This window comes from Eptesicus fuscus, chromosome 7 (assembly GCF_027574615.1).
Source record: "Eptesicus fuscus isolate TK198812 chromosome 7, DD_ASM_mEF_20220401, whole genome shotgun sequence".
NCBI lineage: Eukaryota > Metazoa > Chordata > Mammalia > Chiroptera > Vespertilionidae > Eptesicus > Eptesicus fuscus.
In genome coordinates, this window is record NC_072479.1 from 30,199,264 (window position 1) to 30,224,334 (window position 25,071).

General features: G+C 38.0%; 1 pseudogene; it reads right to left on the reverse strand.

Moving 5' to 3' along the window:
* Positions 1–15,807: 15,807 nt before the first annotated feature.
* LOC103288149 (AP-1 complex subunit beta-1-like) lies at positions 15,808–18,757 on the reverse strand (annotated as a pseudogene).
* Positions 18,758–25,071: the final 6,314 nt, after the last annotated feature.

The following is a 25,071-nucleotide window of genomic DNA, read 5'->3' on the forward strand; positions in this document are numbered from 1 at the left end:
CAGCTCCTCATCATCATTAATTTTCTGCAATCTGGTTTTTGAAAGAAAGTGTTGCTGTCAGAATCCTTCCACCATATACTCTCAGGCAGTGAAGTCACTCTGGCTGGTGGGTGTAGGAGAAAATACCATCCCCTAGACTTGATTACCTGGAAGCTGGCCATCTGTTAGCCCTGCATTCCTAGCATCCTGCTTTGGTTGGTCTGACAGCTGTGCTTCAGGTAATCTCAGACTCTGGACTTGGCAAAGTAGCTAACTTGGGAAGTGTGGGGAGAGTGGGCCTCACTTAGGGCAACGAGCCCACTTTACTTTCTGGTTATTCCTATCCTCTCATACTGGCATCTCCTCTTCCTTTTCCTTCCAGGCTTCTCCTTTGGTATATCTTTGGTTTGGGTTGTTTAGCCTTCTTTCTTTAATTAGCTTTACATGAATGAAATCTCCCCATTTCCTCAGTCTCTGATACCTCAGCTGTGAGTCGGGCTGCGTCAGAAGGACTCAAAGACCTGGGCCAAAAGCTCCACCACCAAGGGTTTTCAGAGGTGACAGAGAAACCCTTTTCATCCTCTCCCTATCGCTGCAAAAATCACCTGTGTGATCCCTGAGTTTCCAAAGTTCTCCTTTATTCCCCATGCCTGCCCTCACTTCACCACAGAAGATGCACCAGGCGGACACAGACAAGGAAGTGTCCATTTCTCTAGAATCTACCATTGGGACCCCAGCTCCATGGAATCCCCGACCCCCTTTCTGCTGAAGTCTGCATGCCTGACACCCATTTCTTTCCCAACAGATCTAATGTGGTTGATTATTTTTTATAACTTTCTTCTACCACAGAGGGTTGTTATATTTATCCTCTAATAGGAACATTAATAAGATGATTCTACCATTTTTTAAAATCCTTGCTGGCCTTCTTTATATACACTTATTGAAATTTCCTGACATGCACCAAAAAATGTGGAGAACAGAATATCAATCATATCCACTGTATAAATGCCCCCAAATGCAGTTTTGTACTGCCATATCTTTCAGGGGAATAGACCAAAATTTATTTTGCTAAACCTATGTTATTTTCCCAAGGACTTTTCTGCTTATAAAAATTTCCCATTTTAATCTCTGGCTATCATCATAAAAACAACTGGATTTGATATTTAGTTTAAATTCCCTCTAGTATAGGGAATTTAGTCAAAGGTTCCAAAAAGAAACCCTTCTAAGAATGAAACATTGCTGTATTAATAGGCATATAGAAACAAGTAAGACAAGATAATCTCAAACTGGGATATATGATTACCCTACCTTAAATTGAACATGAATCTCTAAAGTCCCATTTGGTGTTTGTACAGACAGATTGAGCTAATATATAGTGTGAAAACAAGGCAGCTCCATCCTTTTCCTGTATATCCACTTCAATGATTGATTTTTATGGTATAGTCTACTGTTTATGGTTCACTGGAGGGCCTCCTAGCAGTTCCACCAAGATGCAAGCTGACCAACCACCTAAATAGTAGGTCCAGACATCTATTTCTTTACAGGGTATGCATCTGAAATCTCTCCTAACTTCCCAGGGTGTTAATAATATACAAGAGATGGGCATGACATGATTCAGCCTCTGTCAATTTGTCTTTTGTTCAATTTTATGATGATTCTTAATTTAATAAGACTCTTAAAAATTATTAGACCAGGAGGACCCCAAAGACCTACTTTCTCCCCATTCAAATGTTAAGTTTGCCTCTTTGAAGTAGATAGGCTCAGATTTTACAATCTCTCAAATATTTTAATCTTAGGAAGGATACCTTTAATCTTGGAAAGTACAGCCCCAGTACCAATAATGAAATCTCATTGATTTTTTTTTTTTTACTACTTTGCTGTTCCCTGTGTTTATCTGTTAGACACCCAGACCTAGCAAAGTGTCAGGACCATAGAACTGGTTTGCTCTGTGTCTCAAGTTTGTCTATTATCCCAGTTGAAATCTCAGTTCTAAAAATTGATTGTTCCTGATAATTTATAATTCTTTTGGAAAAATTCATAGCTTTTTTATTAAATCCTCACCTGAGGATATGTTTTTATTGATTCTAGAGAGAGAGAAACATCAATCAGTTGCCTCCCTGACTGGGGATGGAACCCATAACCTAGGTATGTGCACTGACCAAGAATCGAACCTGTAGCCTGTTTTATGTGTGGGATGACACTCCAACCAACTGATTACTGAGCTGGGGCACATTCACAGCTTTCATAATGTGTATAATCTTAGTTATTTCCCCCTCAATAGTGCTCTGATCCCATTCAAACATTCATGGCTATCTTCAGTTTGTCAAAGTCTCTGAATCCCATCAACTTTATTATTCCTCTTCCCAGGAAGGAATGTTCATCTCTAGGGTACCTCTGATTTATATGCATGCTCTTCATTTAGAAACTTTGGGCATGCTCATATTCTTAACTTCTATTTATTAATCCATAAATTAATCATTCTCATATATATCTTCAAATTTAACTATACAGAATTGGCAAAAGTAAATAATTTAAAATTTGAGTTTTGCATTATCTGGGAGTCTTCATTTTGAGCAGAATTGGTTTAAATTATGTTCAGATTGGTTAACTACTAAAGCACCAACAAGCAACACACATCATATATAAATTGTAAACACAGTTTTTCCCATGTTTTTATAGAAATGTGCACACAGTTATGGCAAATGTGACCTTCTCTTAGTAAAAGCCAGATCGGAATTACTAAGATAAACACAGGCCACAATTTTTTATACTGTATGTCTGGGTGATGGGCTATTTTAACATTTGAAAGTTCTTTCTGCATTTCAGTTACAGCTCCTATGTTTTAGTTCTAATGAGCTGTTCAAAAACATCTTACCTCTCCTGAATGAAGTTATTCCATCTAGAGGAAGTTTCCTCATGCCAATATATAGCCCTCAATTTATTTTTATAAATTGTGGTCTTGCCTGTTTCCCCTTTAGTTTTATATAATGCTCCTATCACTTTTCTTAGATTTCTAATTCCATAAATTTCTTGAGCATTTTTCCCACAGCACAAGCAACCTCTGCATTTCAACAATTGAGTCACCTTGAAACTCACCCAATAATGCTTTTAGTATTTTAAGCTGTCCATATTTTATGTAATCCTATTCCACAGTTGTCCCAATCTTCAAACAGTGGTTCCTCAATTGGCTTTATTATTCATCTTCTTTCTGCAACTTAACAAAGTATATGTCAAAGTTTTTTGCATCTTAATTTTCTCTGGTTTATTTATTTCAGGCTTCCCCTGAGATCTATCTTTCTTATTCCTTTGCATCTCTTTGAATTATCATTGACTTCCTTAACCTAGTAACTATGAAAACCCATTTCCTTCTAGAATTATTTTAAGAAATTTATTCTAGATATATTTTTAAACATGTGCCTTTTATTGTTTTAAACATAGGCTTGATTGGTTCTAAAAGCTGAAATCTCCTATGAAGTTTAGGGGGCATCCCTAAATTGGGGGCATCCCTCAATTCTTCCCAGATATGTTCTTGATTACTTCTAGAACAAAGCCTTCTTTTTTTTTTAAATTACCCTAACCACCATCCTCTTTCATTAAGTGGTCCTCAACTTAGGGAGGTGTCTGAACATGCAGGAGGCTCTTGTGATGTCAAAATTACTGAGGACATAATTTGCTCTTGGGAATTGGGTGAAATGTCAAATATATTTACCATAAATAGGGTTGTCCTCAATAGGGTTGTACCCCGCCTTGGAATACTGTTCTGCCTAAAATGTCAGTATCAGGAACATATTCATGGAAAACACTAATCTAACATCATCAGATAACATCTCATCTAAATTCCCAAACTGAGATATCCCAGGTACAGTCACAATTTTGTTATTTGTTTTACATTTTTGTTTGTATTGGTTTACTTTTCTTTCTGCCATTGTTCTAACAAGAAAATATCCTCAATGATATTGGGTTCCAAGGTAGTTTTAGGGTTCCAAGGTAGTAGTATTTGTGGTCAAAGCCACAATATAGTTTCCAAGTTTCACAATCACTATTTATAAACAGTGAGCTGTACAACCTAAGAGTGAATAGATGGCCTAGTCTGTAATATTTACATAAATGCATTAGTCTTACATGAAGATTGTCATTTAATAAAAATATCTCATAGTATGAGATCACAGTAATCATGTGATTTATTAATCAATATTTAGATACTTCACACTCAGAAACTGTTTTCTTTTTTTAATTTTTAAAAATTAAATGCATTCGGGTTACATTGGCTTATAAGATTATATAAGTTTCAAGTGTATATTCCTATGATACATGAAAATAATTTTAAATGGGTCTTACCAACCAAGAAAAACTGTCAAAGTTAAAGAAAGATCTAGAAGAGGCTTCTGGAAGATGGCAGGTGATATAGCACCAAGAGTCTGACTACACATTTGGACAAGATTCCACTGGTAGAATCTGTTTGATAGAATTATTTGGAACTCTGGAGGCTGTTGAAGACTTGCAACTTTTAGGGGGAAATTTTGACAGTAAATTGAAATTAATTTTGGTCTATTTCATTTACTTAGTAAAGTGGCAGCTATCTACTCCCTATCCCATCCATGTGGCTTGGCAGCTGTGTTCATGGGACAGCTAGTGCAGAGTTTACTGGAGGATGAATGAGAACAAAATATCTTGTCCTTAAAATATTAGGGGTCTCTGCTCTGATTGCTGCTTTTGATCACAGGGGTGCTGTTAAAGAAATGGACAGACATTATTGTTGCACCTCCCTCCATTGATGCAATTCCTACCTACAGGGATAGACCCCATGTTTTCTCTTTCATTTTATTTCATTTTTCAGGATCAGGGCATTAAAGCAACTACATATATAGGAAAAATTAGAAAGTGATTGTGCATGCCCAGATGTCTCCTTAATGATTCTCAGCACAGAGATACTCTATAGTAATAAAAATAAAAACAGGTTTTGTTTTTTAAATAAAACCTGGGGTAGAGAAAGAGTATGATTTCCAGAGTTACCATAATATTAGATTTAAATGTCCAGTGTTTAACAAAAAAGATCACAAGGCATACAAAGAAACAGAAAAGTATGGCCCATTCAAAGGAAAAATTTAAAATTATTCTTGAAGAGGATCTAATGGCAGATATGGTAGACAGAGACTTTAAAACAACTGTCTTAAAGATGCTCAAAGAATTAAAGAAAGATATGGAAAGGAAAAAGTAAAATAAATAAATAAATAAATAAATAATGTGTGAACAAATTGAATATCAATAAATAGAAAACCTAAAATGAAAACAAAAAGACATTCTGGAGCTGAAAAGAACAATAAATAAAGTTAAAAACAACAACACATACATAGGAATTTAAAGGCAAATTTGAGCAGGCAGTCAAAACCTTGAAGATCAGACAGTGGAATTAATGAGTCTGAGGAACAGAAAAAAGAGTGGGGGGAAAAAAGTGAATAGCCTTAACCGGTTTGGCTCAGTGGATAGAGTGTTGGCCTGTGTACTGAAGGGTCCCAGGTTTGATTCCGGTCAAGGGCATGTACCTTGGTTGTGGGCACATCCCCAGTAGAAAGTGTGCAGGAGGCAGCTGATCGATGTTTCTCTCTCATCGATGTTTCTAACTCTATCCCTCTCCCTCTTCTTCTCCCTCTCCTTCTCCCTTCCTCTCTGTAAAAAAAATCAATCAATAAAATATATTTGAAAAAAAAAAGTGAACAGAGTCTAAGGGACCTGTAAGACCACCATCAAGAAGACTATATACACATCATGAGAGTCCCAAAAAGATAAGAGCCAGAGAGAAAATTTTTGAAGAAATAATGCCTGAAATTTTCCCAAATGTGATGAAAGACATCAATATAAATATCCAAGAAGCACAAAAACCTCCAAGATGGACTCAAAGAGGCCCACACTAATGTACCTTATAATTAGCCTTTCAAGAGACAGAATATTGAAAGTTGCAAAAAAACAAAACAAATTGTGACATACAAGGGATCTTTAATAACATTATCAACAGATTTATCATCAGAAATGTTAGGGGGCATAGAGTCAAAATGCTAAAAAAGAAATCTATCAACCAAGAATCCTATAAACAGCAAAACTGTCCTATCAGAGTGATAAAAAAAAATAAGCTCTAATCCCTGGTAAACAAAAGTTGAGGGAGTTTGTTATCTCTAGACCTGCCCTATAAGAAATGCTCAAGCACCGAAGCCAGTTTGGCTCAGTGGATAGAGCGTCGGCCTGCAGACTGAAAGGTCCCAGGTTTGATTCCGGTCAAGGGCATGTACCTTGGTTGCGGGCACATCCCCAGTAGGGGGTGTGCAAGAGGCAGCTGATCGATGTTTCTCTTTCATCAATGTTTCTGACTCTCTATCCCTCTCTCTTCCTCTCTGTAAAAAATCAATAAATATATATATATATAAATATATATATATAAAGAAATGCTCAAGGGAGTCCTGCAAGATGAAATAAGAGGACATTAGACAGTAACTCAAAGCCATATGAAGAAGTAATGATCTCAAATAAAGTAAATACATATCCATTTATAAAATCTTATATTATTGTAATAATGATTTAGAACTGCATTAAATGTTCTCTATATGATTTAAGAGACTGACACATTTAAACCAACCAAAAAAAAAGTTAGTGAAAACGTGATTATTACTGTGACTTTGATTTGTAACTCCAAATTTTGTTCTCTACATAACTTAAGAGACTAAAATATTTAAAATCTTAGTTTAGGGGGCTTGGAAGATGGCAACCAGCAAGAAGGCAGGGAGGGAGAATGTGTGAGAGAGTGAGGGAGCAATAGAGGAGTGTGTAGATGTATGTATCTGTAAGCTAGGGACAGTTAGATCCTGCGGGTCTTCAGGGGAGCAGGGGCAGGGGGGCTGCCAGACTGGGCAGTCTTAAACTGTGAAATTCCGCTGCCACTGCGGACACTCTGGGGCAGCCAGCATGGGTACAGAGACCAAGCCATCTTGAAGAACAGGACTGCTTGCGACTAGGACCCTAACCTCACCACCACCCAATCTGGTTTCAGATGCAAGCCGCGACCCTACAACCACTTGGGACAAAGACCTGCAGACCCACAGAGACCAAGACTCCAGACATCCTGGCCGAAAATTACTGTGAGTCACGGAGCCCATCCCCCTCCATGCCAACCCGCTACAGTGGCATAGGACCTGCCAGACTCTCTCTGCGTGAGCAGGCTTCCTGCTGACACAGGGCAGCTGTGCAACTGAACTTTGACTCTGGGTGCACGCACACAGGAGTCTGTTTCCTGTGGCACAGGAGTGGGCCTCCCACCAACACAGGGTGGCTGCGCTGCCCGACTTTGACTCTGGGCATGCGGACATGGGGAGTTTGTTTCTTGCAGTGCAGGAGTGAGTCTCCCACCGACACAGGGCAGCTGTGCAACCTGGCCCCCAAGCAGACCAGGGACCCTGATTCTCTGTGTGAGAGGCAGCACTGAGCACCAATGACTTGACTCTCGGTGCACACGGATCCTGATTCTCAGTGCATGCACACTGAGTGCCTGTGACTTCAATTCTTGGCACATGAGCACACAGGGACCCTGATTCATGGCCCGAGGCTGCACCAAGCAACAGAGACTCTGATACTCAATTCTCAGCACGTGCATACGGGGTCTCTGACTCCTGGTGCACGCCAGGGGACTCTGATTCTAGGTGCACGCATGAGGCCACACTGAGCACTGGTGACTCTGATTTTTAGGGTGTGTGGCTCCCACCAACCCACAGCAGCCACACGTCTTGGTGTAAGAGCTCTTCAGTGACACTCGGGTGGCACGATGCTCCCACTGCACACAGCTTCAGGCCCATGCAACTTGGCATTTGGACCTTCTGGTGATAGCTAGACTGGGGAGACAACAAAATAATCCACAGAGGAAATAAAAGAGGAATCACCAAGAAAGGAAATAAGTGAAACTGAGGCATGCAATATGACAGAAAAATAATTCAGAGTAACGGTCATACAGCTCATAAACCAGATGAATGAGAAAATTAACAACCTATGCAAAAATCAGGAAGAAATCAAAAGTTATATAGCTACAATCAAAAACACTATGGAAGGTTTCAACAGTAGACTAGAAAAAGCAGAGGACTGAATTAGTGAGTTAGAAGATAAGGTAGAGAAACCAGCCCAATCTGAACACCAACTTAAAAAAAAAAAATTTAAAAAGCAGGAGAAGAGCCTAAGGGAGGTTTGGGACAACACAAAATGAAGTAACATATGTATAATAGGGGTGCCAGAAGGACAAGAAGAGCAGCAATAATTAGATAATCTATTTGAAGGAATAATGACAGAAAACTTCCCTGATATGGGGAAGAAAAAAAGTCATACAAGTACAGAGAGTCCCAAGCAAGATGAATCCCAAAAGACCCACACCAAGACACGTCATGATTACACTGGTAAATATCAACAACAAAGAGAGAATCTTAAAGGCTTTAAGAGAAAGTCAGAGATTTACCTCCAAAGGATACCCCATCAGATTATCAAATGATTTCTCAACAGAAACACACCAAGCTAGAAGAGAAAGAATGAAATATGCAAAGTGATGCAAAGCAAGGGACTGAATCAAAAAATAATATACCCAGCAAGGCTATCATTCAATATGGAAGGTGAAATCTGGAGCTTCACAGACAGAAAAGGACTAAGGGAGTTTATCACTACCAAGCCAGCAATGCAAGAAATGCTAAAAGGAATTTTTTAAAAAGAAGAAATAGAAAGGGAGGAATGAACACAAGCCTAAAGCACAGAAATGGCTACAAACAAGTACCTATCTACCTAATAAAAGAGTAACATGCTAATTGACCATACCTTCATGATGCCCACCAATTAGCCAATCAGGAGTGAGCATGCAAATTAACCCAACAAAGATGGCAGGTTAATTTATATACACAGGCAACAAGCGGCTGGGGTTGGGGTGGACGTTTCCACCGCTCCGGGCCTCTGGCCAGCTTGGGAAGATGGAAAGGCAGCTCCAGGCTGGAGCGGAAAGGCGGTTCTGGCCAGAGTGAAAGCAGTGCAGGGAGCCAGAAGGAAGGCTCATTCTGCATGAATCTTCGTGCATCGGGCTTCTACTTGTCAATAATAACATTAAATGTAAATTAATTAAATGCTCCAATCAAAAGACATCAAGTGAATGAATGGATAAGAAAACATAACCCATATATATGCTATCTACAGGAGACCCACCTCAGAAAAAAGGGAATCACACAGACTGAAAGTGAAGGGATGGAAAAATATCTATCAGACAAATAAAAATGAAAAAAAAAAAAAAAAAAGCTGGGGCAGCAATACTTATATCAAAGTGAGGACCATAACAAGAGATAAGGAAGGCCACTTCATAATTCTAAAAGGATTGATACAACAAGAGGATATAACTGTGGCAAACATATATGCACCCAATGCAGGAGCACCTAAATACATAAAAATAAATAAATAAATAAATAAATAAATAAATAAATAAATAATAAATATAAATAACTTCTGGAAGATATCAGGAGAGAGATTGACAGCAATACAATCACAGTAGGAGACTTAATACCCCATTAACATCACTGGATAAATCCTCTAGACAAAAAATTAGAAAAGAAACAGCAATCCTAAATGACTCACTAGATCAAATGGATTTAATCGACATCTTTAAAACATTCCACCCCAAAACTACAGAATATACATTCTTCTCAAGTGCACATGGAACATTTTCAAAGATAGACCACATATTGGGACATAGGCAAAGTCTCTCCAAATTCAAGAAGACTGAAATTATATCAAGCATCATCTCATATCACAATGGCATAAAATTAGAAAACAACTACAATAAAAACAATCACAAAAATTCAAACACTTGGAGGCTGAATAGAATACTATTAAAAAATGAGTGGGTTACCAAAGAGATCAAAGAAGAAATAAAAAACATCCTGGAAATAAATGACAATGAAAACACAACAATACAAAATATTTGGGACACAGTGAAAGCAGTCCTGAGAGGGAAGTTCATAGCATTACAGGCCTACCTCAAAAAAACAAGAAAAACTGGTACTAAACCATCTAACTCTGTAACTTGAAGAATTAAAAAGAGAAAAGCCCAGAGTGAGCAGAAGGAAGGAAATAATAAAGATCAGAGCGGAAATAAATGACATAGAGACCAAATAAATGACAACAACAATAATAAAAAACACAATATAAAAGATCAATGAAACCAAGAGCTGGTTCTTTGAAAGGATAAACAAGATTGATGAACCTCTAGCCAGGCTCACCAAGAAGCAAAGAGAGAGGACCCAAATTAACAAAATCAGAAACGAAAGAGGCAAAATAACAACAGACCCCACAGAAATACAAAGAATCAAAAAAATACTATGAGCAATTCTATTCCAACAAACGGGTCAACCTAGAAGAAATGGATATATTCCTAGAAAAATATGACTTTCCAAAACTCAACCAGGAGGAATAAAAAAATCTGAGTAGGCCGATATCTATAGAGGAAATTGAAGCAGTAATCAAAAAACTTCCAACAAACAAAAGCCCTGGACCCGATGGCTTCACAGTGGAGTTTTATCAGACATTCAAAGAAGAAATAAAACCTATATTCCTCAGACTAATCCAAGAAATTCAAGACGAAGGAACAATTCCAACTTTTTCTAGAAAGCCAGCATTACCCTAATCCCAAAACCAGATAAAGACAATACAAAGAAAGAGAATTACAGGCCAATATCTCTCATGAACATAAATGCCAAAATTCTAGCAAATCAAATCCAGCATTACATTAGAAAGATCATACACCATGACCAAGTGGGATTTATTCGTGGGATGCAAGGATGGTACAATGTCCTCAAATCAATAAACGTGATATACCACATAAACAAACTGAGAGATAGAAACCATATAGTCATATCCCTTGATGCAGAAAAAGCATTTGACAAAATCCAACAACCTTTCTTGATAAAAACTCTCAGCAAGGTGGGAATAGAAGGATCAAACCTCAACATAATAAAAGCCATATATGACAAACCCACAGCCAACATCGTACTCAATGGGCAAAATCTAAAACCATTTTCCCTAAGAACAGGAACGAGACAGGGATGCCCACTCTCACCACTCCTGTTCGACATAGTACTGGAAGTACTAGTTATTGCGATCAGACAAGAAGAAGAAATAAAAGGTATCCAAACTGGAAAAGAAGAAGTAAAACTGTCCTTATTTACAGATGACATGATATTGTACAGAGAAAACCCCAAAGACTCTATCAAAAAACTACTAGACTTAATAAATGGATTCAGCAATGTAGCAGGATACAAAATTAACACCCAGAAGTCTATGGCTTTTTTATGTACCAATAATGAACTCAAAGAAAGAGAAACTAAAAAAGCAATCCATTTACCATTGCAACAAAAAATTTTAAGTACCTAGGAATACATTTAATCAAGGAGATAAAGGACCTGTACTCAGAAAATATCAGAATTCTGAAAAAATAGATAGAGGAAGACATGAACAAATGGAAGAATATACCATGTTCATGAATTGGTAGAATCAACATCATTAAAATGTCCATACTACCCAAAGCAATATATAGATTCAATGCAATCCCCATTAAAATACCAATGACCTAGAACAAACTCTCCAAAAATTAATATGGAATAAAAAAAAGACCCCAATAGCTGCAGCAATCTTGAGAAAGAAGAACATAGTTGGAGGGATCACAATACCAGATATCAACCTAGACTACAAAGCCACTGTTCTTAAAACTGCCTGGTACTGGCACAAGAATAGACATATAGACCAGTGGAACAGAACAGAGAACCCTGAAATCGACACAAGCCATTATGCTCAATTAATATTTGACAAAGGAGGCAAAAGCATACAATGGAGTCAAGATAGTCTCTTCAATAAATGGTGCTGGGAAATTGGGTCAGATACATGCAAAAAAATGAAACTAGATCACCAACTTACACCACACACAAAAACAAACACAAAATGGCTAAAGGACTTAAATGTAAGACAGGAAACCAATTCTATAAGACTCCATAGGCAGCAATATAGCAGACATATGTCATAGCAATATCTTTACCGACACAGCTCCTAGGGCAATGGAGGCTAAGGAGAAAATAAACAAATGGGACTACATCAAAATAAAAAGCTTTTGCACAGCAAAAGAAACCATCAATAAAACAACAAGAAAGCCCACTGCATGGTAGAACATATTTGCCCATGATATTTCAGATAAGGGTTTAATCTCCAAAATTTACAGAGAACTCATACAACTTAACAAAAGGAAGATAAATGATCCAATCAAAAAATGGACAAAGGACCTAAATAGACACTTTTTGAAAGAGGACATACAGAAAGCCAAGAGACATATGAAAACAAGCTCAAAGCCACCAATCATCCAAGAGATGCAAATCAAAACAACGAGATACCATCTCACACCTGTCAGAATGGCTATCATCAACAAATGACAAGTGCTACAGAGGATGTGGAGAAAAAGGAACCCTCTTGCACTGCTGAGGGGAATGCAGACTGGTGCAACCATTGTGGAAAATAGTATGGCGTTTCCTCAAAGAATTAAAAATGGAACTGCCATTTGACCCAGTATTCCCACTTCTAGGTATATATCCCAAGAAAACAGAAACACCAATCAGAAAAGATATATGCACCCCTATGTTCATAGCAGCACAATTTACAATAGCTAAGTTTTGGAAATAGCCTAAGTGCCCATCGGCAGATGAGTGGGTTAAAAACATTCGTACATCTACACATGATCTCACTCATTTGTGGAATATAAAGAATATAAAGTTCTTATAAACTGAAGAACAAAAAAACAGACACAGAGGCAAAGAAGCATAGAACAGACTGTCAAACTGCAGCAGGAAGGCTGGGGAGGGGGGAGGTAAGAGATCAAACAAAGGACTTGTATGCATACATATAAGCATAACCAATGGACGCAAGAAACTGGTGGTGGGGGGAGTTAGGGGAGGGGGAGGGCATGTACTGGGTGGGGGGTAGGGGAGGCTGGGGAAAAGTAGATGGGGAGAAAAAGGAGACATATGTACTACTATTTGTAATACTTTAAGCAATAAAATAAAATTAAAAGTAAATAAATAAAATCTTAGTTTATGTTTTGGAGGCACAGAATGTATAAAGATGTAAATGTATGCCATCAATAACCAAATGATATGAGGAAAGAAATATAAAGGAACAGAGTTCTGTATGTTGTTGATAAGAAATTAAATTTGAGAGCTGTTTAGGAGGTGACAAGACTTGATCATTTGAACAAATTAAGAAATGAAAGGAGTCTTGGCTGACTTCTAGATTTGATTATTCAGTGATTGATTGAATGGTAATGCCTATGAGCATAGGAAGGAGAATGATCAAATTTGGAGAAAATACAATGAGTCTATGAATAAAGCTATTGACTTTCAAATGATTAAGTAAATACAGGAAACAAAATTCAGTACAGATCTGAATAGATCATCTGGGACCTCAGGAATGGGATCAAGTGAAACTATAGATGTATGTGTTATTGGAAAATGGCAGTTATGTATAGATAATTTGGGGAAAAAATACAGAATGAGAAGATAAGGCAACCAAAAAAGTGTTATTTAAGAATGTGTTTAGCAAGATAAACATAATACCATAATGATATAACAGTATTTAAACAGGCTTATTTTTCTCACAGAACCAGAAATCCAGTGGTGAAAACTCCAGGGGTTTTTGCCACTATTAAACACTGCCTTCCAAGACTTAGCTTGTTTCCTTGAACTATTTGTTTTCACTGAATCCACTAGTGATGGCTTTCATGCTCACATTTGCTAGTTCATAGTTATGAGAACACTGCACTCCTGTCTCATACATACATATATTCTAGACAGAAAAAAATAAAGTAGAAATAGGAAGCATCAACATAAGAAAACAAAATGTTTTTTTAAAAAAACCCTAAAATATACTTCATTGACCAAAATAGTTATATGACTATACCTAACTAAGGAGATTCACAAAAGTATTTTGACCTACTATACCTAAATGAGAATCACAAAAGTATTTTGAACTCAGTATATTCCTACTCCAAAACAGTACATTTGAATTAAGGAAGAGTGTAGGAAGTGCTAATGGTAGGCAATTCATAGTCACCCTAAGAAATAAAAGAAGTTTGCTTCAGGGCTTATCAGAAGAGGCAGCCCTGCTGAAGAATATGGAGAGAGAGCAGCTCAAAAGACCATGAGATTCTTGGAGAGAACAGTGACATGTAATTCAAACAAATGGGATGTGAGTAACAGCAGTATATATGGGTAGAGTTTGTGTACAAGAGACTTGATGAAAATGTATATTGAAATAGCTCTGAAAACAGTAGCCTATTGTCTTCTTGTTTAAACTATTTCATTTGCACATGAACTGCCCTCCACTTTGAAAAAACTGCCCTTTTATCTCTATTTTTTAAATTCTGCACTACTTGTTTACCTTCTGTGCTGATCTTTACTTTATAATGTCTTAGTGAACTAAATATATTTAATCATATAAAGCAAGTTAAGATTGATATGTAAGTGCAATGGAAAAAGAGTAAGGAGTAAAAATAAATTAACAATAATTACAAAAATCTTATTCTCAGGAAGTAAGCAGTCAGAAAAAGAGAAATGGATGCAAGAGACAATGTGAGAGAAAAAAACAAAAACTTGATACAGCTTGAATTTGGAATGGGTTTTGGATAAGAGTGAGGGTGAGGAATAAGACTTATGCCTTAATTGTCTTTATGTGTCCATGCACTAAGCATACTGTTTTGATTATCTTGAGCACGAGATGAATACTTGCTGAATTTCTCTTGTCATACAGCTCCACTGCACTTTTCCCATTTTAAATTAGAAGTGGAACTGTTTGAAGAAAGAAGTTCAAAAAATATTCATCACGTACCCAGGATGACCAAAAGAGTCTGCTGAGCATGAGAACACATAAAAACAATTAAAGCATCATCTGTCTTCTCATAAATCATATAAAAAAATCTTCAATACAAGGTGAAACTACAAGTGGCTTGATAAAAATTAAATCAGACTGTATTGAACATGAACAATATGTAAACTATTATATCTTAAAGATACCAAGATGAATAATGTACCATCAACTATTATTAATAGAATTCTTGTCCACTTAGAAAAGGGAGAACAGATAGTATGATGATGGCCACCTTAAGTGTAACAACAACCATTTGCTTTACAATGTATACATTTTCTCACTGTTCTTATAACAACATGAAATACAGGATTTCTGTCCCCATTTAAAGGACAAAGAAATAAGCCTACAAGTTAAATAAATATATAAGATATCAAATAATGGTATGCAGATTTGAAGCCAGATCTGATCTCAACACATGTTCTTTCATTATACCATTTCCCTCTTGAAACAGAATGTGAATCTGTGCATTGTCAAGAGGAAGACATGGCATTCAGTTGGGTCTCTCAGGAATAAATATTAAATTAAGAATGTGTGTGTGGATAACTACACTTACCTTTATATTTTTCTATTAAAAAATAAACCTTGGAGATTGTTACTTGTAGCTTCTTAAACGTTTTTTTCCCCCCAGATACTTTTTTCTTTCATATTTTTGGTCTTTTTATGCTTTTGAAATGAGCTCTCAATATCAAAATATCAAGTTATATAAAAAAAAAAAAATTCCAGTCATTGGCACAGTATGGAGAAGCCCCCAAGTTAGGACAGACACCTGGAGGCAAGAGGTGGGAATGACTGAAGCAATGGTTAACAAATGTTCACAGAAAGATAAAACTATCCAGCAGGCTGTGCCCTGATTTAGCACAAGTTCGACTAGTCACTACAGTGGTGGGTGGCCTCAGTGTGCTTAGGTTCAGATTCTACACGGCAATACAATTTCTTCCAGTTAAGAGTTCCTGGCTTGTACTGATCACACGGTGGCCTGAGGGCACAGGAACAATCTATTAGTTTTTTCAAAATGCTTTCAGAGACCTGATAGACATACTGAGAGACTTCAGGAGCTCTACACCTCAGTGACAGCATATAATTGGGGTTTCCTGACTGGATACGTAGCTCAGCCAAGATCCAAAAGCCATTTGTGAGCTTCAGAGGTTGGGACAGCATGTCGTGTCCTTCCACATTCCTCTCAGCAATAGTATAAATGCTGTTGTTTGCAACTTGCTGGAAACAGTGTCAGCATTTAAATGGCATTCCTTCATCTGAAACAGAAGGTCCTTTTCACTGCAGAAATCCTTCCATGTTGCAAGAAAGACCTGGTGCTCCATTTTGCCATCTTCTACAAAAAGCACATTGAGTGGGATGAGGCAGCTGAAGTAGAAGATGTCAATCCTGTTTTCCACAGCCACATGCAGGTTTTTCAGAGGTTCCATCTTCATGACTGGGCCCAAGATGTTGAGATTCAGGGAGACATCAATGCTCTGGTTTGGCATCGGTGGTGTATGGCCAGAGGAGTTCTGGGGATGACACCAAAGCTATTCTTATTAACCTGGATTGCAAATTCTGTCATGTGCTGCAGAGCTTTGTTGGTGAAGTTCAAGTCTATATAGATGTTCCCCTGATGATGAATAAATATTCCGGAAATCTCTAAGCATTTAGCCTTTACTGCAGACAGCCTTAGGAGTCACATATCCACCATATGTATGCCTATCCCTGTACAGAATTCAAATAAATCATTCAGACCACTGCTGACCACAGCAAAAGTAGGTGAAGGAGCAATAGTTGTGGGCACTGATAATGGCAGGAAGGATTGTCCCACTGTTGGACTTCCTCCAACGCTTCCGCCAAGCTCACTGCCAAGCGGAATATCTAGTCCTCCTCCCAAGAGATCCATTGCTCCCATCTGCATGGCGGACGCCTGTGTCACATTGACTGGGGAACCAAGGTCAAGGTTCAAAGGGTCTCCCAGAAGGTCACCTTAAGACGGAATAACCTGACGCTGTTCCAGGTTGGGGGTAGTGGTGGTGCCAACAGGACTGTCACCTGCATCAGTGCTCCCATGATGTATTGGCAGGTGTTTGTGATAGATTCATGATTTCCTTCCACAAAAGCATTGGAAGGCTTGTGGCACAAAGAGGCAGAGAACCACTGTGGCAGATTAGCTCATCCAGCAGAGTTGGCTCAATGAGATCTGTCTCCTCAGAGATCCTTGGCTTCTCAGACAATACTACTTCTTTGGCTGTGACAGAGTCCATTGAGAGAAACTTCCAATAAATGTAGCCCCTATATCAAAGGTCAGGATTTCAGAATCCTGAGTTGCCAAAATCAAGACCAGTTCCTGTGCTTCTGATGGTTTCTTGAGAAATAGCTTCACTATGGCAGTAAGCAGAGTGAGCTTCAACCTGGGTGCTTTCGTCATCAGCACCCTCCAGGTAACGATCTAGTAACTCATCTGCATTGTCAATTCATTCAGCATATTCTCCCACAATCCAAATCATAGCTGCTCGATCATCTGGATCATCCGAGTCCAAGTTCTCACAACAGTGACAATGATACTTTCATACTTGTTGGGGTACTTGCAGAAGATGTCACTGATTAAAACAATCACCTCTTGGGCCACATAATTTACTTTGGTCTTGAAAAGATCAAGCAATTTGCTTATACAATGTTCTGCGTATTGTTCCACCTTGATGGCACACTGTCCAATGGCCCAAACAGCTTTGCAAACAAAGTCAACACCAAATTTTGGACATATCCTTCAGTTCCGCCAGAATCTGAACAATTTTAGCTTGGGATTCCAAAAGAATCGTGATGTCAAACTTCTCTGGTGTAACATAGATGGGATCATTATACTTCACAAAGAAGACTTTGATTTCCTGCTTTAAAATTTCAGGCATTTTTTGGACAATTAGGTTGATGTTCTTCAGGGCGATGTACTGCACCTCTGGCTCCCCAGACAGCAAAGTGACAAGTGGAGGGGCCAACTTCTTCAGCAACATACTATAATAGAGTACTTGGGTAACAACTCCATACATTTCATTAGGAATTTTACTGTGAAAGCCCCATAGCTGAGTTGGTATGAGATAGCCAGGGAGTTACCCACTCACAGATGCTCTGAGCCTCCTGGTTATTCTTTAGAATTGTAATTGGACAGGCAGTGCAGAATGAAAATCTGGTCCCATTCAGAGCACTCATTCAGGGCTGTCAGCACCTTACTAATGTTCTGTGGGCTCAGATCGAATAAGTTGCTGTGTGGGTGTGATTCACTGATTTCAGATAACATTGCTACAGCATTAGCCACCCTTGAATTTGAATCTGCTACGAGATCCTGCAGAGAATTCATAAATCCCCAATCTTCCACCATTTGAGCATTGATATCATGGCATGTTGCCGGGCAGATTGCTACAGTTTTCTGAACACAGGCATCTTTATCCTTCAAGCACTTGTGGAGAGACTCACAGAGATATTCTATAATCTTGTCCACCTGATACACCCCAGGGTTCTGACTGCCAAAGCCTGAGTTAAGAGGATTGGGATCTTCACAGTCCTTCACAAAGCTATAGACATCCAGGTTGGCCATGTCTAGCTGCCTGTCGGCATAGTTCATCAAGTAGAGATACACAAGCTTCTTTAGTTCCAGGTTGTCAGTCTGCATACAGTTCACTACATCTGGAAAGAGAGTGCTAACATCCTTCCCCACAGTCATAGCAGCAATTACTTTCTTCACAGTATCTTTCCTCTTTTCTTCCTTTTCATTATTGAGTTAAGCCTTTAATTCAAAGATTTATCCTTTTTTATTGGTTATGAAGTACTTGGAGACAGTCATGGAGTTGTCTCTTTAATAATGTACACCAGAGGCAAGGGCCAGGTGGCGGCAGCAGCCAGAGAACACAGCCTCAGTGAAGTAATGGTTTAGTGACCTTCACTTTCCCATCAAGACCTTGAGGCATCAAAGGAGAGTGAGAAGGAAAACCCATCACAAGTATAAACCTTTTTTAAATCCATGTTTGGTCTTGAAAATCGGTATGGATTTTACTTTCACGCCACGATATGTATATTCTATAAGTATAGAATTTTATTTTCAATAAATAAACAGCTTTCCAACAAGATGTATTATTCTTCACCATGTTGTGTCATATGCTTTGCATGCTCAGTATTCATCCAAGAGTTTCATTTTCCATAGTTGGAAGGAAACTCAGTTGAGGTAGCATTCAGAGAGCTTGCAAAGTTTAACCTTTTGCACTCGGATGTCGAGTTTGACTCTTAGCATCAGTAGCAGGAATCGAGAAAAAAGCAAGCGAGTGCAAAGGGTTAAGGCATTCAATTTGATTACAATTCAAATGTGCTTATCTGAGAGGAATCAAGAGTCCATTGTTGCCATCTGAATATGGGCTATATTATTGTTTTAATTGGGAAGCAAACAAACGTTTTTCTGAAAAGTATCCACGCCATCATGATTATAAAAACGGAGTTAAAGTTTAAATAAAACATTATCTGTAATATTTTGACCTCTTTCTGCATGGAGCTGGCAGTTCCACATACTTGTCTTTTATCCCCTTTTATACTCTTTTAAAAAATTCCCTTCTGATCCTGGATGGAAAAAAGTTCTCAGCTAAAATGAGTTTATTTGGTTTCTGAGTTTTGACGGAGATGTCTACTTGTGTTTATTGTTTCTAAAATTTTGGCAGGATAAAGAAAAGCATTTTTGCTTTTAAAAATCATAGGGGAATATTTAAATTAATAAAAAGAAAATGAGAGCAAGTTTAGGCCATTATTTTGAAGCAAGTAGGCAATTCAAAGTCATAAGGCAGGGTTTCAAAGAACCATTGCCTAAAAAGGCTTTCTCCTACCAAATCGAGACTAAATTTAATTAAAACAAATAATCCATTTAGTCCAACAGACTTAAAATATTTTCCTTTTTATTTTTATCCAAGTTCCTGTACATTAATATATCCTCCCCAAATATATTGCTTATCATATCTACTACCTCTGCCTTATTTCTAATATTTTTCTGTCACTTATTTAACCTGTAAAATGGTACAAGTAAATCTGAATGCATTACCTTTAACCAAAAATATGTACACACTATCATATATTCAAACTTATACACAAATACACACACACATACACACACATCTTTGCCTTGGGAAGTTTGACACAGAATTCCATGCAAAAAGAGCAGGCAGACTTTGCAGAAGACCATCATATTTTTAAGCTTTACAGATCATGTGTTCTATGCCCTGGCCAGTGTGGCTCAGTTGGTTGGCATGTCATCCTGTACTCTGAAGGTTTCACGGGTTTGATACCTGGTCAGGCCACATACTTGAGTTGACCCAGTTGGGGCACGTAATGGGAGGCAACCAGTTCATTTCTCTCTCACATTAATGTTTCCTTCTCTTTCCCTTCTCCTCTTCTCTTCTCTTCTCTTCTCTTCTCTTCTCTTCTCTCTTCTCTTCTCTTCTCTTCTCTTCTCTTCTCTTCTCTTCTCTTCTCTTCTCTTCTGTTAAAGAAAACTTGATCTGCCGAAACTGGTTTGGCTCAGTGGATAGAGCGTTGGCCTGCGGACTCAAGGGTCCCAGGTTCGATTCTGGTCAAGGGCATGTACCTTGGTTGCGGGCACATCCCCAGTAGGGAGTGTGCAAGAGGCAGCTGATTGGTGTTTCTCTCTCATCGATGTTTCTAACTCTCTATCCCTCTCTCTTCCTCTCTGTAAAAAATCAATAAAATATATTTAAAAAAAAAAAAGAAAACTTGATCTGTAAACCCAACTGTGATCTGTAAATTTAATCCACCCACATTTTATATCAGAAGTGTCAGCTGGAGAACTAATATTTCAACAGATAAAGGACTCTTTTGACCTTCCCTTAACATGTTCTAAGGTCCTTAATAGAAGGAGTTGACATAAGTAGGTCAAAGAAAATTTCCTAGAGGAAATGATATATGAACTCAAATTAAGTTGGGTAAAAATATCTAATTAAGAAGGGGGAAAAGAGCATTCCAATCAAAAGGAACAACATATAGAAATGGTGAGTATGAAGGACTGGAAGAAGGCTAGTGGCACTGGATGAGAGAAAGTAGGGAAGACTGGTGTAAAGAGGACATAAGAGAGCAGGGTATAAAGGTTGCATTATTCAGGGTGCTGAAGGCCATAGTCAGAATTCTATCCTCTTTCCTAAGAACAATATGTACCATTAAAGGGTATATAAGCATAGGGGGAATGTGATCAGAAATATATTTTGACATATTACTCTGCAATGGAGAATAGGTTAAAGGAAAGTTTAGAGATTGCTGGGAGATTAGTCTGTAGGGTGTTGAGAATTCTATAACAATAAATATAGCAGGGAATGCTGTGCTAGCATTGCACATGCAAAAAATAAATAAACAATCTGAGAAATATTTATGAAATATGATTGGCAGGACTTGGTGATGGTTTAGATGTGGAGGGTGAAGAAGAACACCATGTCCAAGATGACTACTAAGTTCCTTGCTAGTAAAATCTACAGTGCCATTCACAGAGACAAGGAAGGCTGGAAAAAAAAAAAAACTAGAAATGAGAGAGATTGTCATGAATTTACTTTTTATATATCCTGTATTTGAGGTGCTTTTGAAATTGCCAAGAATGGATATCAGAGAAGGGTCCTGGGTAAGTGCATCTGTTATCTCTGTATAACTAGCTAGTAATAGTAGAAGTCAAAAAGGTGAATAAAGACATCAGAAGTGAGAAATGAGAGATTCTGTGACTAAGCTTAAGCAACTTCAATATTCATTGGCCCACTTTGATGAACCTGATAAGCATAGCGAGAGGTAGGAAGAAAATCAAAGGGCATCATTGCAAGAAATTCAAATAATGAGAATGTCTCAATGCAAGAGAGTAGAAATAGTGCTGAATGTTACTTAAGCAGGCTAGGAAGCATATACAAAACTGTTCTTTGACTTGTATGTATATATGCAAAACCCATTGACACATGGTGTGGTAAAGGTGAGGGGTAGGTGAGGACTAGAAGGGATCAATGGGGGAAAAGGTATCCGTAATACTTTCCAGGAAGATGATTGTGGTTCTTATCAGGAGCTGTTTGGTAGAGACAAGGTGCTAATGCCAGATCAGGATTTGAAGAGTGAGAGAATAAATGAATGCAGCAATTATAAACATATCTTTTGAGAAAAATTGTATTAGAATTCCATGGCTCTACATGTTGGTGAAATGATACCAAAACTCACACCCATACCAGAAACATGAACATTAATCTAGAGTCATACATCTACTTTACTTTCTACTACCTGTTTGCTTTGAAATCTGCAAAATTCTGTCCTTGAAGACTTACATAGCAAGCAGCAGCATAGGCTAAAAAGAATATAAGCCATGGACTTAAATCCCAAATCTATCTATGACTAGCTGTAAACCTTGAATAAGCTGCTTAACCTCTCTAAGCCTTTATTATCTCATTACTAGAGGCCCAGTGCACAGATACATGTACTGGTGGGGTCCCTCGGCCTGGCCTTCGGGTATTGGGCAGAAACCAGCAGTCCAACATCCCCCTAGGGGTCACGGAGTATGAGAGGGCACTCCACAAAGTTGCTGTTGCTTTACAGCTCCTGTGTTGAGCATCTGACCCCTGGTGGTCAGTGTGTGTCATAGCTACCAGACTGTCATCCAGTTGCTTAGGCTTTTATTTATATATATATATACATACATACATACATACATACATACATACATACACACTAGAGGTAGAGGCCCGGTGCACGAAAGTTGTGCACGGAGGGGCGGTGTCCCTCAGCCCAGACTGCACCCTCTCCAATCTGGGACCGCTGGAGGGATGTCTGACTGCCTGTTTAGGCCCGATCCTGGTGGGATCTGCCTAAACTGCTCGCCTGCCTGCCTTCCTGATTGCCCCTAACCGCTTCTGCCTGCCAGCCTGATCACCCCCTAACCACTCCGCTGCCAGCCTGACTGATGCCTAACTGCTCCCAACTTTTGCCCAGAACTTTCCTCTTCTGCGGGCCTGGTCACCCCTAACTGCCCTGCCCTGCAGGGTTGATCGCCTCCAACTGCCCTCCCTTGCAGGCCTGGTCCCTCTCAACTGCCCTCTCCTGCTGGCCTGGTGCCTCCCAACTGCCCTCCCCTGCTGGCCATCTTTTTGTGGCCATCTTGTGTCCACATGGGGGCAGCCATATTGTGTGTTGGAGTGATGGTCAATCTGCATATTACTCTTTTTATTAGATAGGATATATAACACATCACTAAGGAAATCTCTCTCATGGAGCTGGTTGGGAATTAGATTATATACATGAAATATCAAGTAAAATGCTTAGTACACAAAAATATAATTAAATGATAACCCTTTTAAATATTGCAATTAAACATCTTTTCTCTGTGTCTCCTTTTTCTTCACATCAATACTTCTGTTTGGGTTTTCATCAGTATTTGCTGGTTTACTTCAGTTGTCCCTTAATTTGCCTTTCTTCAACTCATCTTCCAGATTGTTGCCAGTGTAAACTTTCTAAATGGCATATAATATAATCATACTGTTGCCTTGCTTAAAATACTTAAAATATTTCAATAATCCTCCCTAGCTTTCAGAATAAAGTTAAAACTTCTCAGATTATCATCCAAGGTCCATCATGTCCTTATGCTTGCTTTAAAACCCTACTCTGTTTCCTGCCGTTTTCCCACAGGAACAATTCTGGTAAACTCCACAGAACATTTTGCTTATTCATCACACAGACTTCTCACTGTTCACAGAGCACTTTGTTCTATCCCTTCATCAAAACTAAACTTAACCTCCACTGTAAAGATTTTCTTGAACCTCATATAATGGATTTCCTTTATGCTCCAGCATCCAGAGCATTTCTCTTTCTTATGTAGTGGGGTAAACCACATTGGATCTAGACTGCCATGGATCAAATATTGACCCTGATATTTATTAGTTGTGTGCCTTTAAGCTAATAACTTTAACTCACTTTTCCCATCTGTAAAATGAAGATCACATTAAAGGTGGCTTATTGTAAACTTTAGATTATAATCATATAAATCACTCCAGAATTTGTAAAATAAGTGTTCTTTACCAAGCAGAAATAGAGCTTTTAAAAGTAAAATCATGGATATCAACAATACAAGCAATTTTTCATAAAATATAAAATTATCCATATTTTATCTGAAGTAATAAGTATAATATGGGAAAATCTATCCTAGCTCCATTTTTCAAAATATCAATTTCTAAAACTATTTTGTTAGGAAAGAAAGCATTAACTACTAACTTTTTATATTTTATATGAAAAAGCTACAGCATCTTATTGTAATCTTTTGAACTTTATTTAAGCTTTAATTGAATTTGGAAAACATTCTAAATATTCTACAAACACATGTAACTGTATATGTAATAAAAGATAAAAGTTGATAAGAAACATTGTTTGGGAATATGATATTTCAGCCATCTTTGTGATTAATATCAGTGAATTTTGTTTGAGCTATTCATGATTATCAATATTAAGCATGTTCATTGTTTCTAACTCAAAATTACCTAACAGAATAATGAAAATCTTTTGTTTTCTAGAATTAGCTAAATTTAGATATCAGTAATAAGCAAGACCAAAGAACCCAAAATGTATTAATCACTTGCTCATTTTACAGGCAGAACAAGATTGTTTTAGAAAAGAACAGTGTGTTCTTTACATTTGGGTACTGGGATATAGATTTGAACCAGACTGCTTCAATAAAATGTCATAGACAAGCATACATTTTTAACTTTTGTCAAGGAGAAACTAAGTATTTTGATTATGAAAATAGGGTGGGACTTCCATAAGTAGAGACTTACCACAACTTTTTATTGCTCTTGTGTATAAAGCTTTATAGGCCAAGAGATGAAACCTGAGGATAAAAGAAGAAGAAATATATGTAATCACAGTGACTAAAATCAATAAACAGTATAGACTACAGAAGAGGCAACCTCTAACTGCTGCCATTTTTATATAAAGAATTTTGTTTGGGGCAATATGGAGCATGCTCTGACTCGGATGCAGCATGATATAGTGGACTCGGTTCTTAGACCAACGCAGGCTCTAATATTAACTCTGACTATATTATGTCAGGCAAAATTTTAAATATTGAGTTTCAGCTATTTCATCTGACCAATAAGTATA